The sequence below is a fragment of the Lampris incognitus genome, chromosome 9, assembly GCF_029633865.1.
Source record: "Lampris incognitus isolate fLamInc1 chromosome 9, fLamInc1.hap2, whole genome shotgun sequence".
Lineage (NCBI taxonomy): Eukaryota > Metazoa > Chordata > Actinopteri > Lampriformes > Lampridae > Lampris > Lampris incognitus.
The window spans coordinates 34,281,540-34,297,847 of NC_079219.1; the positions used below are offsets into that span (position 1 = coordinate 34,281,540).

The 16,308-nt window shown below is 49.6% G+C and overlaps 1 pseudogene; it reads right to left on the minus strand.

Annotated features, from left to right (window-relative positions):
- Positions 1–1,316: 1,316 nt before the first annotated feature.
- On the minus strand, positions 1,317–4,031 carry LOC130118531 (uncharacterized; annotated as a pseudogene).
- Between the last annotated feature and the right edge of the window lie 12,277 nt (positions 4,032–16,308).

Below are 16,308 nucleotides of genomic sequence, written 5' to 3' on the forward strand. Positions count from 1 at the left end.
CAAGGTTTGTTGAAACAACTTCTTGCTGGTCAAAGCTGAACTGGTGGTGATTACTGCCTGACGCAAATGCACATACATAAGGGTTGCTTTAGCTGGTGGGGTATCTGTCTAAAAACTGGATGTGGGTAAGATTCAAACCTTGGAAAAATATAGATTAGAAAAAAAGAAAAACAGAATGTGATATGCTCTGAAATTGGTATATATTAAATCATTACAGAGTTAACATTTATCAAGAGATGACAAATGCATGTAAATTCATAATAATCATAACTAACACTATTATCTTTTGCTGCAATGACATGGATTCCCAGCGGCAATCAATAAGGTATCATTTAACACCTGATAGTAAGGGACAAGGGTGCTGCTAGGAGCTACTCAGATAGAAATTCATAGAGGAGCTCAGGGTTGTAGGGATTATATGATCAGTACATATTATTTCTACACCAATTTTCAAAACTTCAATCAGCTCCTATTTGTCAAATTTATACAATAAATATTTGCATTGTCTATCCCATTTGCCCATTTGGCTTGCCTAAAGAGCTAGCCCTTCATCTGATTAATAGGTATCTTTAATTTTACAAATAATACAAGAAATTAACACACATATTCACAGTGGTAGATTCTAAAAAGGCTTTATTATCTAGATTGGAGCCATAGCCCTTGAGTATTCCCTTATGTGTTTTTTATCCTAACAAAGAGAATGAGCCAGCTCCAGAGTGCTAAAAACACTAATGTTATTAATGAAGATCGTTACTTATTGCTCTAATCAGATAAGTAATGCTATCTAATGTAATGATAATAACAATCTTTGCTGCAGGTTACAGATTATTTGGCTAGTCATTTACCAAAACTGTTACAAAGCACTTTTTTGTCAGCTTGTTGACCTGTGACTTAAACAGAGCAGTAATAATGACAGGTTCCTAAGGAGCACATACATTTGACTGGTAGGCTATGTAAACCATTGTATATATGCTGCTACGTATAAACAATATGTTATATCAGCTTGCTGTTAACTGCTCTCATTCAGAAAATGTAATGAACACAGACATCAGTAATCAGAACTAGATCCAAGCAAATGTTAGTGCTGAATGTGATGTAAAATGGCCAGAGTTATATAGTAGATGATTTACCATGCTGATACCAATGAAATCCACTCTGGTATAGTTTCTCTGCCAATAAGGCTAGATATCCTTGCTCTCATTATGTGCCAATTTAATCCTCTCTTGATCAGCGTAACACAGGCTAGGATGCATCCATATTTTCAAGATTAATTAAATGTCAGTTACATCTACAGATGCCAATACTTGGACACATCATCAGTGATGTAACATGGATTTGTGGGTGTTTTGGGTCTTTCTACTATCAGACACCCTCATCCAAGTGACCCAACTGAGGCTGATCAAGCCCCAGACTTTGTCCAAGTGGCACGCTACGGATCCTGCTTGTCTCCTCTCTTCAGCCAGAGCCATGCAGAGGCTTTCTCTGCTGCCTTGCTGTTGTTGTTGATGGCTCCCTTCCTGTTTGGTCAGTCCTGTGATGCCCAGGATTCCATGGGCCTTGTTTAGGGAATGCCCTACAAACCCCCTGCTCCCCACCTTGATCTGCATGCACCTGGACTTCCACCCCTGCCTTCCCTCTTCCTCTCCTGTGCATCTTCCATCCTCTCCTCCCAAGGTATAGTGACCTCAAGCAGGGTGATATGCATTGGGCCTCAGAGACGAGGATGATGTCTGGTTTCAATGAAGTATGGGTGATGTGGGATGGGATCTTCAGCTGCTTCTCCAAGTCAACTGTCATTACCCAGTCTTGTACAGTGGGAAGTAAACCAGCAAAGCAGCATTTGGGGTTTGGCTTTGGCTGCTCTTCTTTGACGAAAGAGATCACCTTGGTTGTTGAGTGGACCTACCTTCTGTTGCTTATCCCCTTGCCAATTGCTTCTGCTTCAGTGATGGATCGGAGGACTTGGTTGTGCCTCCAGCGATAAGCACCCCTCACGCAGCGCCTTGGGACAGCAGCTCAGGATGTGTTCAAGTGTCCCTCTCTTGGAACACATGGAGCAAGCTGGTGTCTCCACTTTGCCTCATATGAACAAGTTGGATGGGCTTGGGAGGACATCAAAGACTCCCTAGATCAAGAACTTGATCCTTTGGGGATTCCCCTTCCAGATGTCTTCCCGGGGGACCTTCTGCTCCATTGCCTGCTCCTACTTCATCCAGGCTACTTGCTGCTTCATGGCCACTGCCTGCTGGTTCTCTTCATCTCCATGGCAGCTCAGATGTTCTCCTGCATGAGCCTCCTCTTCTCCCTGCCTTGGGAGTCACTTGATTTGGTGTACTGCAGGTGCTCTGAACTTATGAACTCCTCCCTCACTGAGCTGAATGAGAGCTTGAGTTTGTTGCTGCTCCCATACAGTGCAATGCTGCTCAGGCTGCATGAAAATCCTAGCCACCTCTGAAGGAGGTGGTGACCTTCTGCCCTTCTGCTCAAAGCCCACCACTGCTGAGATGGGGACCTCAGATCAGCAAGGGCCAGAGAATTCTTGGGAGAATCCCATACTGGCAGAGCCAAGCCTTGAATTTTCCAGGGAGACCAGATTGGTCCACTGCTCTCAGCCAGCCCTCAAGATTGGCAGTGGTAGTACTGATGGTGTCTGTCATTCAGGCTGCAGTCAAAGCCCTTCCCAAGACTTTTTACTGACTTCTCAGTGATGGTCGAGATCTGCTCTTCCTCCAGCTTGAAGGGGAACTTCTCCACCCCCCCTTTCCCATTTTTCAGCACCATGGAGCGAGATTTTGCTGGTTTAAAACTCCTGTGCACCCAGGATTGAGTCTCTCGCCAGTCCCTGCAGGATCCATCTGGCCCCTGGTACTGATGTTGGCATCACGTTCAGATCATCCATAAAGACTCAGATGAGAGGTTGCCTTGTTCCACACTTGTTGAGCAGACCCTGGCACTCTTTCTCTGCTGAATTCACCAGCATGTTCACAGTGTGAAGAGGGCCACCGAGGTGGTGCAACCATTGATGAGCCCTACTTTGAGCTGGTACCAGTTGGATGTCACTGGGCAAGAGGGGGCCCTCATACTTAACTTGCTGTAGTAGTCCAGAATGAGGTCTTTCACCTAGAGGTGGATATGGTGTTTCTCCAGTGCAACCTCAACCAGTTTGTGAGGAACTGAACCATACGCATTGACAAGATCCAGCTACAAAAGTCAGGTCCCCTCTGCCTTCTCTTGCCTCCCTGATGAGCTGGGTCATCAAGCCAATGTGTTCCAGACAACCAGGGATGGCTCCCTTCTGTACAGCAGTGTCTATGTATCCATTGCTCAGTAGGAAGTTGGAGATTTGATTGGCTACAATACTGAAAAAGATATTGCCTTCAACAATGAGCAAGGAGATGATCCAGGACTGGTCAATGCTCTCAGTTCCTTCTTCCTTGGGTATCCATACACCTTCAGTATGCCTCCATGACTGGCCGATCTTTCTCCTCTTCCAGACAACCTTAAAGACCCACCAAACCTGGTGGACCAACTTTGGACAGTTCTTATACACCTTGTAGGGAGCACCACTTGAGCTTGCCCTTGCCCTCCTCACAACTGTTTCCATTTCACTCAGGCAATGTTCCTTCAAGTTGAATTCTGTTGTCAGGTCTGGTGGTGCTATTAGTCTGCTGCACAGGACCAGGGTTTGGTCTTTCACTTGGACACTATATGTGTGCTTGAGGTGGTCATCAATGGCCTCTTTGGAGTAAATCAGTTGCCCAGTGTGATTCTGCCTGAGGAGCTGCTTGGTTAGCTTGAAGGGATTGACGAGGAATGCTGCCCTCTTCCTTGCCCTCTCCTTTTGCTTTTTTTCTGTGCCCCTTAGCTCTGCACAGAGTAAGGAGTTTCCTCCTTAGGATTGCCCTGAGATCTGCCAGGGCTGCCCCCTTGACTTGCCCTGTCTCCTTGTACTGCCTCTTGAGAGACTTCAGCTCCTTCTTGAGCTGCTGGATCCTGAATGTTTGCTGGTTCAAAGTGTATGCCAATGTCATAGAGAGAACAGAGTAAAAATGTCAAAGAAACTGAGGATGAAGACCTCTGGAGACTGAAAAACATGAATGAATAACATTCACACTAAGCTCTGCTCTCAATCTTATAAACAAATGTAGAAGAATGGCCCAGTCAAAACTGATATGACACTATGGCAGTCTATCATAGTGACTCGGAGTGGTCAATTTAAAAGTATACACATTTTTATTGCTAAATTTACTCTTAGTCTTTGCTTTGTTGTGCTGTGGCAGAGTGACTCCTGTTGGTAATCGCTGTATCGCCTGTAACTTCACTGTAAAAGAAATGTAATTTTTAGAATTACTACTGGAATTCACTATGATAGACTGCTGCTGTAGCATCATGTAAGCTTTGATTAAATTGTAGGATTTTTAAAAAAAAAATTTTTTTTTACTCTGAACTAGGACCATGGATTTGTTCACCATTAATCACACTCGCATGCCAATGGCAAGTTGGAGCTGCGTGTCCATTATGAAGAAAAGGATGGATGACTGAAAATGAAATATAACCTGTGTACTACATTGGCAGTGAGTATAAGAGGGATAGACTCCAAATATTCTGAAATATGCCTTTAATTTTGAAGCAGGAGGAGCTGAAGCTAAAGTTGGCAAGTGTCATTCAAAACTGTTACAGATGAGTAATCAGAAATTTGTTGCTTAGTCAGGCAGATGTAGAACTCACTTTAGGTTAAACTGAAACAATAACTAATGTTGTGGTCACACTTCATTGTATGATGGAAATCCCATTTTTTCAAAAAGCAATTCCATGTAAATGAGATCAGCCCCCTTCTTTGAAATGACATTGTTATGCTCGCGCACCAGAACCTGACCCGTGTGGCGAAACCCAAGACAGACAGACACGAGATAACTTCCAAAGCTGCAAAGGGAGGTTTTATTGTGGGAGGGAAATGTATGGTGAAAAAAGGCGTTCTGTTAGTGGGATGTGTGAGTAAACTATGTGTGGTGTCCCGTGGTTTGCGTGAATAACTATGTGTGAGTGTTTTTAGCCAATGTGTGGTGCGGTATGTAAATGACCAGGAGGTGTTGAAAAAATGTGCGTGCACCTGGCGAGAAAGTCCAGTCCGTGATCCAAGAGGGGTTGTCCGAGAAAGTCCAGGTCCGAGATCCGGGAAGTCGAGTCCGAAAGGAGGGGTCCAGATAGAGGGACAAGGGGGGAGATCGCAGGAGAGGTCCGGGGAGAAACGTGAAGGTCGCTGGGGACGAGGGAGCCGTGGAAATCGCGGAGGGAGAGTCTTGGGAGGAAACAGAGACACGAAGATAAGACACTGGGGAATAAACAGAATGCAAGGAACGCTGGAGGGCTTGTCAGAACTTTACCGCAGGGTTCAGTACGTCGAAGCACAGAGACGTTCTGGGAGGCTTCTTGTAGAAGGCTGCCTGATTGCCACAGGTGTGCCTGATGGATGATGGCAAACACCTGGTGCAGTGCAGCGCTCGTCTCCTCAGAGCGCGAGCCGAGCGCTCGGATGTTTCCGGCACGTCCGAGCTGGGGGAGTGGCTTGAACGTGTCGGGGAGGCAGCTCGGAGCGGTGTAACCACAACAGGACCCCCCCTCCTACGGGAGACCGTCCGATGGCGTTGGGGTGGGCACGATAGAACTCCTCCAGGAGTGCGGGGTCGGCCAGGTAGGACCGGGGAACCCAGCTGCGGTCCTCGGGCCCATAGCCAACCCAGTCCACCAGGTATTGGTACCCACGCCCCCGGCGGCGTACGGCGAGCAGCTGGTCGACATCCCAGACCATGTCACCACCGTCGAGGACCCTGGGGGGTGGAGGAGCTTGGACAGGGGGAGACAGGGGGCTGGTGGCTACCGGTTTGAGGCGCGAGACATGGAAGACGGGATGGATCTTGAGTGAGGTAGGGAGCTGGAGACGCACCGCCGAAGGGTTGACGATGCGGTCGATGGTGTAGGGACCGACGTAGCGGGGAGCCAGCTTCCGGTTGAGGGTAGGGAGGGGCAGGTCCCGGGCCAGGAGCCATACCCTCTGGCCAGGTCGATAAGCTGGGGCCGGCACTCTCCGCCGGTTGGCGCTGCGCCGGGCCCGCTCTGTAGCTCGCAACATAGCGGCCCGGGCGGTCTTCCAAACGCGCCGACATCGGCGGAGATGGGCCCTCGTGGACGGGACCGCCACCTCCAACTCCTGATGGGGGAACAGAGGGGGTTGATAGCCCAGGGAACACTCGAAGGGGGACAAACCGGTAGCCGAACTCTCCATGGAGTTGAGCGAGTACTCCACCCAGGGCAGGTACTTGCTCCAGGAGGCGGGGTTGCTGGTGGTAACGCAACGCAAAGCCGCCTCCAGGGCTTGATTGGCCCGCTCTGCCTGCCCATTGGTCTGGGGGTGATACCCGGAGGAGAGGCTTACCGTGGCCCCAATTCCCTTACAGAAGGCCTGCCATACCTTCGAAGTGAACTGGGGACCACGGTCAGAGACAATGTCCAGGGGAATCCCATGAGGTCGGACGACGTGAGAGACGAGAAGGTCCGCCGTCTCGGCTGCAGAGGGGAGTTTGGTGAGGGCAACAAAATGGACGGCCTTGGAAAACCGGTCGACAATGGTGTCATTGCCTTGGGACACGGGGAGGCCAGTTACGAAGTCCAAGGCAATGTGGGACCAAGGTCGGCCGGGGACAGGAAGGGGGCGCAGGAGACCTGCTGGAGGGCGATGGAGAGCCTTGTTGCGGGCGCAGGTGGTGCAGGCTGCCACGAACTCTCTGGTGTCTGCCTCCATGGTGGGCCACCAGAAACCCCTGCGGATGAAGGCCGCCGTTCGGTAGACACCGGGGTGGCAGGCAAGATCGCTGGAGTGGCCCCACTCCAGCACCTGGGGCCGGACAGAGGGAGGCACAAATAGCCGGTTCCGGGGTCCATTGCCTGGGTCGGGATGGGCGCGCTGGGCCCTTCTCACCACTGATTCGATGGCCCAGGTGACGGCACCCACCACCCGGGCCGGGGGAAGGATGGTGTCTGGGGCGTCAGGGGACCCCTCGGGAAACAGACGGGAGAGGGCGTCTGCCCTGACGTTCTTGGTGCCCGGGCGGTAGGTGAGGGTGAAGTCGAACCGGCTGAAGAAGAGAGCCCAGCGCGCCTGCCTGGGGTTGAGCCTCTTAGCCGTCCGTACGTAGGTCAGGTTTTTGTGATCGGACCATACGATGAACGGCTGCCCTGCTCCCTCCAGCCAGTGTCTCCACTCCTCTAGGGCGGCGTGGACGGCCAGCAACTCCCTGTTGCCGATGTCATAATTCTTCTCCGCAGGACTGAAACGCCGGGAGAAGAAGGCGCACGGGTGGATCTTCTGGTCCTCCTCCGACCGCTGGGAGAGGACGGCTCCGATGCCCGTGTCCGATGCGTCCACCTCCACGATGAACTGTCTGCACGGGTCCGGGTGGGCGAGCACCGGAGCCGTTGTGAACAGCCTCTTCAGGGCCAAGAAGGCGGCTTCCGCCTCCGAGGTCCAGGAGAAGGGGCGGAGGTTGGAGGTGAGTGCAGTGAGGGGGGCGGCCACACGGCTGAACCCCCTGATGAAGCGCCGGTAGAAGTTTGCAAACCCCAGGAAGCGCTGGAGTTGCGTCCTGTTGGTGGGCCGCGCCCACTCCTCCACCGCTCGGGTCTTCCTGGGGTCAGTGCGGACGAGCCCCTTCTCCACGATGTGGCCAAGGAACTCCACGGAGGCGGAGTGGAACACGCACTTCTCGGCTTTCACGAAGAGCCTGTTCTCCAGCAGCCGTTGGAGGACCAGGCGGACATGCTGGTGGTGTTCCTCCTCAGTCCTGGAGAACACGAGTATGTCATCCAGGTACACCACCGCGAACGTGTTCAGCATGTCCCGGAGCACGTCGTTGACCAATGCCTGGAAGACGGCCGGGGCGTTGGTGAGGCCGAAGGGCATAACGAGGTACTCGAAATGCCCTAGGTGGGTGTTGAAGGCCGTCTTCCATTCATCCCCTTCCCGGATGCGCACCAGGTGGTACGCGCTGCGCAGGTCCAGCTTCGTGAACACCGTGGCGTGAGTGAGTGGCTCGAACGTGGAACTCATAAGGGGGAGTGGGTATTTATTTTTCACCGTGATATTATTTAACATTCGATAATCTATGCAAGGCCTCAGGCTGCCCTCCTTCTTTGCCACAAAAAAGAAGCCCGCCGCCACCGGGGAAGACGAGGGCCTTATCATTCCTGAGGCCAGGGACTCTGTGATATAATTGCGCATAGCCTCCTTCTCTGGGACGGAGAGGTTATACAACCGACCGGTGGGAAGGGCGGCCCCGGGAAAGAGATCTATGGCACAATCATAGGGACGGTGAGGGGGGAGGGAAAGTGCACTCTCTTTACTAAATACAGGGGCTAAATCGTGATAAATGGAAGGAACACCAGTGAGATCCGTGGGAGGAGGCACGGGTCTGAGGCCGCTGGACGGGGAGTGGGCGGAGCGAAGGCAGTTGGCATGACACGCAACGCTCCAACCCAAAATCCGCCCAGTAGACCAAGAGATGTAGGGATCGTGCCGTTCCAACCACGGTCTTCCTAACACCAGGGGCGCGCAAAACCAAGAAACGGATAGCTTCCACGTGATTACCCGAAAGAGTGAGGGTGACGGAAGCAGTGCTGTGTGTGATTTTACCAAGTGAACGTCCATCTAGGGCTTGGGCTGTGAGGGGTGTGTCTAGGGGGACGAGTGGAATGCCGGCCTGCCGGGCCAGCGAGGTGTCCATCAAACACTCGTCCGCCCCCGAATCCAGGAGTGCACCAACAGACAGTGAGCGGTTACCCCAGGTGAGTGACCGGAAAAAGGTGGTTGTGCTCCTTCTTGGGCTGGGGCTGAGGAAGGGTCGTCAGGCTCACTAGTGAGCCGGGTCTTTTTGGGCGAGTCGGGCAGGCCTTGATATAGTGGCCCGACCTCCCGCAGTAGAGGCAGAGGTGGCCATGCATCCTCTGCTCCCTAACTTCCAGCGGGAGCCGTGACCGACCCAACTGCATGGGCTCCTCCTCCGGCCTGGATCCAGAAGCCACCCAGGGTTGCGAGGGGGAGTGTGAGGGTGGAGAGAGCCCACGGGACGCTGACCCAGGGAAGGCATCGGTAGGACGGACGGGGGTTGGTCTATGGGAGGGGCCAGCGCGCGGGGCGCGTTCCTGGCGCCGCTCCCGCAGCCGTTCGTCCATCTGGAGGGCGAGGGTGACGAGCTCGTTGAAGGAGGCAGGGCGGTCCCGAACGATAAGATCTTTGATGGGCTCGCTCAGCCCCCTCCTGTACGCGCTCTTGAGCGCAGTGTCATCCCACCCACTGTCTGCCGCGAGTATCCTTACCTCCAAGGAATAATCTGCCACCGACCTGGCTCCCTGTTGGATGGAATGGAGGCGGCCGGCAGCGTCCTGCCCGTCAGCTGGGTGGTCGAACACCAGATTGAACTCGCTGCGGAAGGCACCATAGTCCGAGGGGAGCTGCTCGGTATGGCCTACCGCCGCTATGGCCCAGCTGAGGGCTTTGCCGGTGAGGAGGGACATGACAAGGGCTACCTTGGTCTCTCCTGTCCTATACCTAGCTGGCTGGTGTTTGAACAGGAGCTCACACTGACCAAGGAAACCCCTGCACAGCTCGAACTCCCCACCGAAGGCCTTGGGGCAGGGGAGGTTAGGCTCGCACCGGGGGTTGACTCGGAGGGGGAACGTCGGGACCAGGAACGGGGAAACCGGAGGCCGAGCTGGGGGCAGAGACCGAGGCCAGGGCAGTCGCTCATCCTGGAGACCGCTGTGGAGAGTGCAGCGATCTGCGCGGTGAGGGTATCTAACGCGCTCGTCGCGGCCTGGGAGCCGGACTGAAGATCGCTGATCTCTCCGGTGACACGGGTGAAGGCAGTAGTAAGCTCTGAGCAGAGAGAGGCAAGTTGGCAACTGTGACTTCTTACTACTGCCTCTAGGGGGACGGGGCTCGGGGGCGTCACAGGGAACGTCCGCTCCTTGGGTTTGCCTGGGTCCATAATGGCTTCGACGTTCTGTTATGCTCGCGCACCAGAACCTGACCCGTGTGGCGAAACCCAAGACCGACAGACACGAGATAACTTCCAAAGCTGCAAAGGGAGGTTTTGTGGGAGGGAAATGTATGGTGAAAAAAGGCGTTCTGTTAGTGGGATGTGTGAGTAAACTATGTGTGGTGTCCCGTGGTTTGCGTGAATAACTACGTGTGAGTGTTTTTAGCCAATGTGTGGTGCGGTATGTAAATGACCAGGAGGTGTTGAAAAAAATGTGCGTGCAACTGGCGAGAAAGTCCAGTCCGTGATCCAAGAGGAGTTGTCCGAGAAAGTCCAGGTCCGAGATCCGGGAAGTCGAGTCCGAAAGGAGGGGTCCAGATAGAGGGACAAGGGGGGAGATCGCAGGAGAGGTCCGGGGAGAAACGTGAAGGTCGCTGGGGACGAGGGAGACGCGGGGAGCCGTGGAAATCGCGGAGGGAGAGTCTTGGGAGGAAACAGAGACACGAAGATAAGACACTGGGGAATAAACAGAATGCAAGGAACGCTGGAGCGCTTATCAGAACTTCACCGCAGGATTCAGTACGTCGAAGCACTGAGAGACGTTCTGGGAGGCTTCTTGTAGAAGGCTGCCTGATTGCCGCAGGTGTGCCTGATGGATGATGGCAAACACCTGGTGCAGTGCAGCGCTCGTCTCCTCAGAGCGCGAGCCGAGCGCTCGGATGTTTCCGGCACGTCCGAGCTGGGGGAGTGGCTTGAACGTGCCGGGGAGGCAGCTCGGAGCGGTGTAACCACAACAGACATGACAGTAAGACAGCAAAGTAGTGCTGTTCTTTGGTTTTAGTGCCAAGAATGACAAGAATGTCCCAAAACAGGCAGTGAAGGATTGTTAAGGAAGATGAAATGCATGCAAACACACCTCACATACAAAACACACGTACACCTCAGATGACTTTTTAAGTAACATTCAAAATGTGTTGGACAGGTCATCAACAGGAGTCATCATATTAGGGCAGACCTGAACAACATATTTAGTTCTTATGATAGCTTGACCAAAACAGATAAATTAATTCACAAAAAGACTCCTGAAATTTCTTTGTTAATGAACTGAAGGATATATGGAGAACTTTACATCCAAATACAATAGATTATGCATATTTTTCACACCCTCAAAATAGTTCTAGGCAAATAGATTACCAGGCCTGGACAGGGTAAAATTAAAAATATCATAATATCAGATCATGCCATTATAATATCATTCCATCCATTATTTCCCCGAAACAAAATACATTCCCCCCCATTTTTTTCCCCAATTGTACCTGGCCAATCACCCAGCTCTCTGAACCGTCTCGTTCACTGCTCCACTCCCTCTGCTGATCCGGAGAGGGCTGCAGACTACCACATGCTTCCTCCAATCAATGTGGAGTCGCCAGCCGCTTCTTTTCACCTGACAATGAGGAGTTTGTTTCGCCAGGGGGACGTAGCGCTTGGGAGGATCACGCTATTCCCCCCAGTTCCCCTTCCCTCCAAAACAGGTGCCCCGACTGACCAGATGAGGCGCTAGTGCAGCGACCAGGACACATACCCACATGCGACTTCCCACCCACAGACATGGCCAACTGTGTCTGTAGGGATGTCCGACTAAGCCGGAGGCAACACGGGGATTCGAACTGGTGATCCCCATGTTGGTAGGCAACAGAATAGACCGCTATGCTACCTGGACGCCCAAAAAATACATTTTCATAAGAAATGGGGAATGAATAGGAAATACTTAATGTATACTGAATTTTTGAAGCATATGAAAATACATATTGATTTACTTATCTAACCCGATGTAGATGGGGTGGACCCTCAGGACAGGCCAGAAATAGATATAAGGCATATGTAAAAGGAATAATGTTAGGATTTGCAGCAAAAAGGAAAGCAGACTTGGATTGTGAAATAAATAAATTGAGGGAACGCATAAATATCTTAAGAGATAAAAAAAACAAAAACAAGATACAAGTCAATAGTAGAACGTTAACAGAATTACAGGAATTGCTGTCAGGTGGAACAACAGAACTGAGGAAAGGGTCATCGAGCAGTGGCAACAATACCCCTGCCTTTTTGACATTTCCTTGAGGGAGTACCACGACAAAGTCAAAAAAGATAGGCTAAATATTGGAGAGAAATAGCAGAGGCACTTCAGCAACCCGGCAAGCAACTGGTTAAGCTATGCTAGGTTATTATTCCTCAGTAGCACTAGCCGCAACAGCATCCACAATCGTTTTTTTTCTTTCTTTTATTTTTCTTTTCTGAACACAAGACAACCAGCATCAACACATAGCACTTCTGCAGCCATGATTACAATTTCTTGACCCTCCTCCATGACGACCTATGAATTTGAACAAGATCGTGAAAGGCAGCATACGATGATTGGTCAGGGTCATACTCGTAGTGTTACTAGTCTCTCAGACAAGACACTACAAGAATTTATGGCACTGATTGCCTAATCTGACATGGTGACTATCGTGAAATATAAAAATATCATGTAGTCTGATTCAAGCATAACAGTGTAGAGTTTATTTCAAAACACCCATTTGAACGACTATAATTAAAAGACAAGTTAGTAATTAAGCAGCTTGGCCTTGATAAACCAGATATTAACATTGCTCAGGAAACAAATATAGATGTGTTTCAGCTTTGGGAGTCAAGCGATGGAATGGTCTTAATGATGAGATGAAATTGTGTAGCTCGCTGCGGAGTTTCAGAACATCTTTACAATGTAAAATAATTAAGGACTACAACGTAGTATAAATTCTTCTTTGTTTTTTTCCTTTTGTAATTCTGACATTCTAGGTTAAATTAAGGACTGTATAGGATAGGCAACAATAAGCCTTGGGTTTCAGCCTATTCCTTTTTTTTTGGTCATTGATTGATTGAGTTTTGTTGTGTGAAATGGACTGATGTAAATATGTATGATGATGTTCGACTGAAATAAATGATTCATTCATTCATTCACATAAACAAATGACAAAGGGAAAATCTAGAACAGGACAGTTTTATGAACATGGTATGATAAGAAAACATATCTATGTGGCTGCTCAACACGGAATACAGTATTGCTTTCCCTGCCTGTTATTCTGGTCATCTGTAGCAGAGTCAGGACAAGGGGCTATGTAGACTAACAGAGGGCTGAGTGATTTGAAGCACTTTTCAGAATGGGCACGAGTCAAGCAAAGCACATTTACATTGTTGTACGAAATGAGTCATGCTTGGTCAAGCTAACATAGCAGCACAGCTTGACGAGAGGTACTGTGTGAAAATGGGGAATCCCAGTAAGGAGTTTGACAAAACCTGGCGCATTGTGTCAACGCTCATAGACTGCATATAATTCTGTGGAGCATTTGAACTAGCCCTTAGAGGACACGACAAGACAGAATCATCTGATAACCCTGGTGTCTTCTGTGCCCTTGTGGATTTAGTTTTGTCATTGGACACTGCAGTGCAGGAGTACCTATAAAAGGCAACAGTTTTAAAAAGTACATCCAAAAGTATCCAGAATGAGCTACTCAATTGCATGCATAATGCATATTGCATAATGCAGGTATACATTATACAGGACCATAAAAAATGCAGAATTCATGCCAGTGCAGGCTGATGAAACGACAGATGTGTCTGCACACTGCCAGTCATTGTTGTATTCTGTTACATAGACTCCGTTACATAAATTTTATTTGTATTTCAAAGCGATTGATAGAGGCATGACTGCAGAGTTAATTTCCAAAGTACTTCCTGAGCACTTTTGGAAATTATGTGATTTATCCCAACGCACATTTTGTACACCGTTACACATCAGCAGAATTTGGTGATGCAACAGGCCATCTCCTCGATAACGCCAGTGCGTTGCTTTTTCTCTGATATCAGTGGTTTTTCAGTCTATTTCTTATGTTCTCTGAAGAGAACTGCCACTCTGGACAAGATTGTAGCGAGGAGGCTACCGCACACATCAAAGACGCGCTGGAACTGTCATAGTCGTGCTGTCAGCACAGTTTATGAGAGCAGGGATATTTTGCTCGAATGCTGGTATTGCAGACGGTAGCCTCAGTTCTGCACTCTCTTGTACTTTTTCTTTTTCTGTTTGTTTATTTGTTTAGCTTCCTGTGCTCACTCACTGATCACATACAGCAGATAATAACTTTTAAATCTCCAACTGTCCACTGGACAAACAGACTTTTTTTACCAAGTTTGACTGAACATTTTAAAGAAAGTATTGCCGAGCTTTTGGCTGGTACAGCCCTGCGCAGACTCCGACAAAGACACCTAAGGGGTAAGTGAGCCAGAGTGCTCGTTAAGCTGCAACAGTTGAGATTTAGAACTGCGCTACCACCAATTCACCTGGTGAATGCCCGCTCTCTGGCTAACAAGATGGACGAACTCCTACTCATAGATGAAAAAAAAACTCAAGACTTTTCCAGAGCTGCCGCACTGTGCCTCACTGAAACTGGGAAAAAACAGGGTGGTGGAATATGTTTTACATATAAATGAAGGCTGGTGTATGAATATCACAATGTTGAAAAATAATGCAGCCTTCACTTAGAGACATTTTCCATTGACTAAACCATTCTATTCACTGTGGGATTTTTCATCGTTTGTTTTGGTTGGTGTCTATATCTCACGCCAGGCCTGTGTTAAAGAGATGTTAAAACACCTGGCTGATCAAATTACAAACATGGAGCGCAAATATCAAGACTCTCTTCTCGTTATCCTTGGAGATTTTAACAGAGCAAACCTCACCCACAAACAGCCAAAATACAGACAGCACATTAAATGTACCACCACGGACAAAAACACTAGATTATTGCTATGCAATATTAAAGGATGCCTATCACTCTGTCCCCCATGCAGCCCTGGGACTCTGATCACTGTCTGGTTCATCATATCCCAACCGACAGGCAGAAACTAAAATCTCCAAAGCCTATGTTAAACTGTGAGGAAATGGACCAATGAGTCAAAACTGGAGCTCCAGGCCTGTCTTGACTATACTGATTGGAATATTTCTGAAGCTGCATCTACAGACCTGGATGTACTTACTGACACGGTGACATCTTATATCAGCTTTTGTGAGGATGTGTGTGCCCACCAAAATTTTCTGCACCTTCAACAACAATAAGCCCTAGTTCACAGCAAAACTCAGAAAGCTTCGTCAGGTCAAAGAGGAAGCCTACAGGAGTCTGGTACAACGAAGCCAGAAATACACTCACAAAGGAGATCAGAGTGGCAAAAAGGTGCTACTCGGAAAAGGTGAAAAACTGGTTTTCTGCCAATGACCCAGTATCAGTCTGGAGAGGTTTGAAAGACATTACCAACTACAGGAGACCCCCCCTCTACACACACACACACACACACACACACACACACACACACACACACACACACACACACACACACTGCAGGAAACCATCAACTGGCTGACAATCTAAATGGACTTTACTGCAGGTTTGATAAGTACACTTTCACACCCCTCACCCTCTCTGGCCACAACACATAACCAACTACACCCCCTGCCAGCCCCTCTCCCCTCTCCACAGACCCCCCACCTGTACTCAGGATCTGTGTTGAGGACGTGTGCCAGCTCTTCCAGGTACAGAAGACTAGGAAGGCACCAGGCCCGGATAGCGTGTCACCCTCTTTTCTGAAAGTCTGTGCTGAGGAGGAGTCCCCCAACACTGCCTCCCTCACCATACTCAATAGCACAGTCTCTGATGTGAAAACCTACAGATTTCTGGGTTCCACAATCTCCCAGGACCTAAGGTGGGCATCCAAGATAGACAATTATCAAAAAGGCCCAGCAGAGGATGTACTTTCTCTGCCAGCTCAAGAAGTTCAACCTGCCAAAGAACTGCTGATTCAGTTCTACACTGCAATAATCCAGTCCGTCCTCTGCACATCCATCATTATCTGGTTTGGATCGGCCACCAAACAGGACAGGGACAGACTACAACAGACAGTTAAGTCTGCAGAGAAAATCATTGGTGCCAGCCTGCCCTCCATTCAGGGCTTATACGTCTCCAGGGTCAGGAAATGGGCAGGCAACATCACTGCAGACCCTTCACAGCCTGGTCACAATCTGTTCCAACTCCTCCCCTCTGGTAGGTGCTACAGAGCAATGTACGCCAAAACAATCAGATATACAAAGTTTCTTTCTCTGGGCAGTCATTCAAATGAATGCTTACCATTCAATCAATCAATCAATCAAATTGCCTTTTTATAGCGCTTTTCAACAGCCACTCAAAGCGCT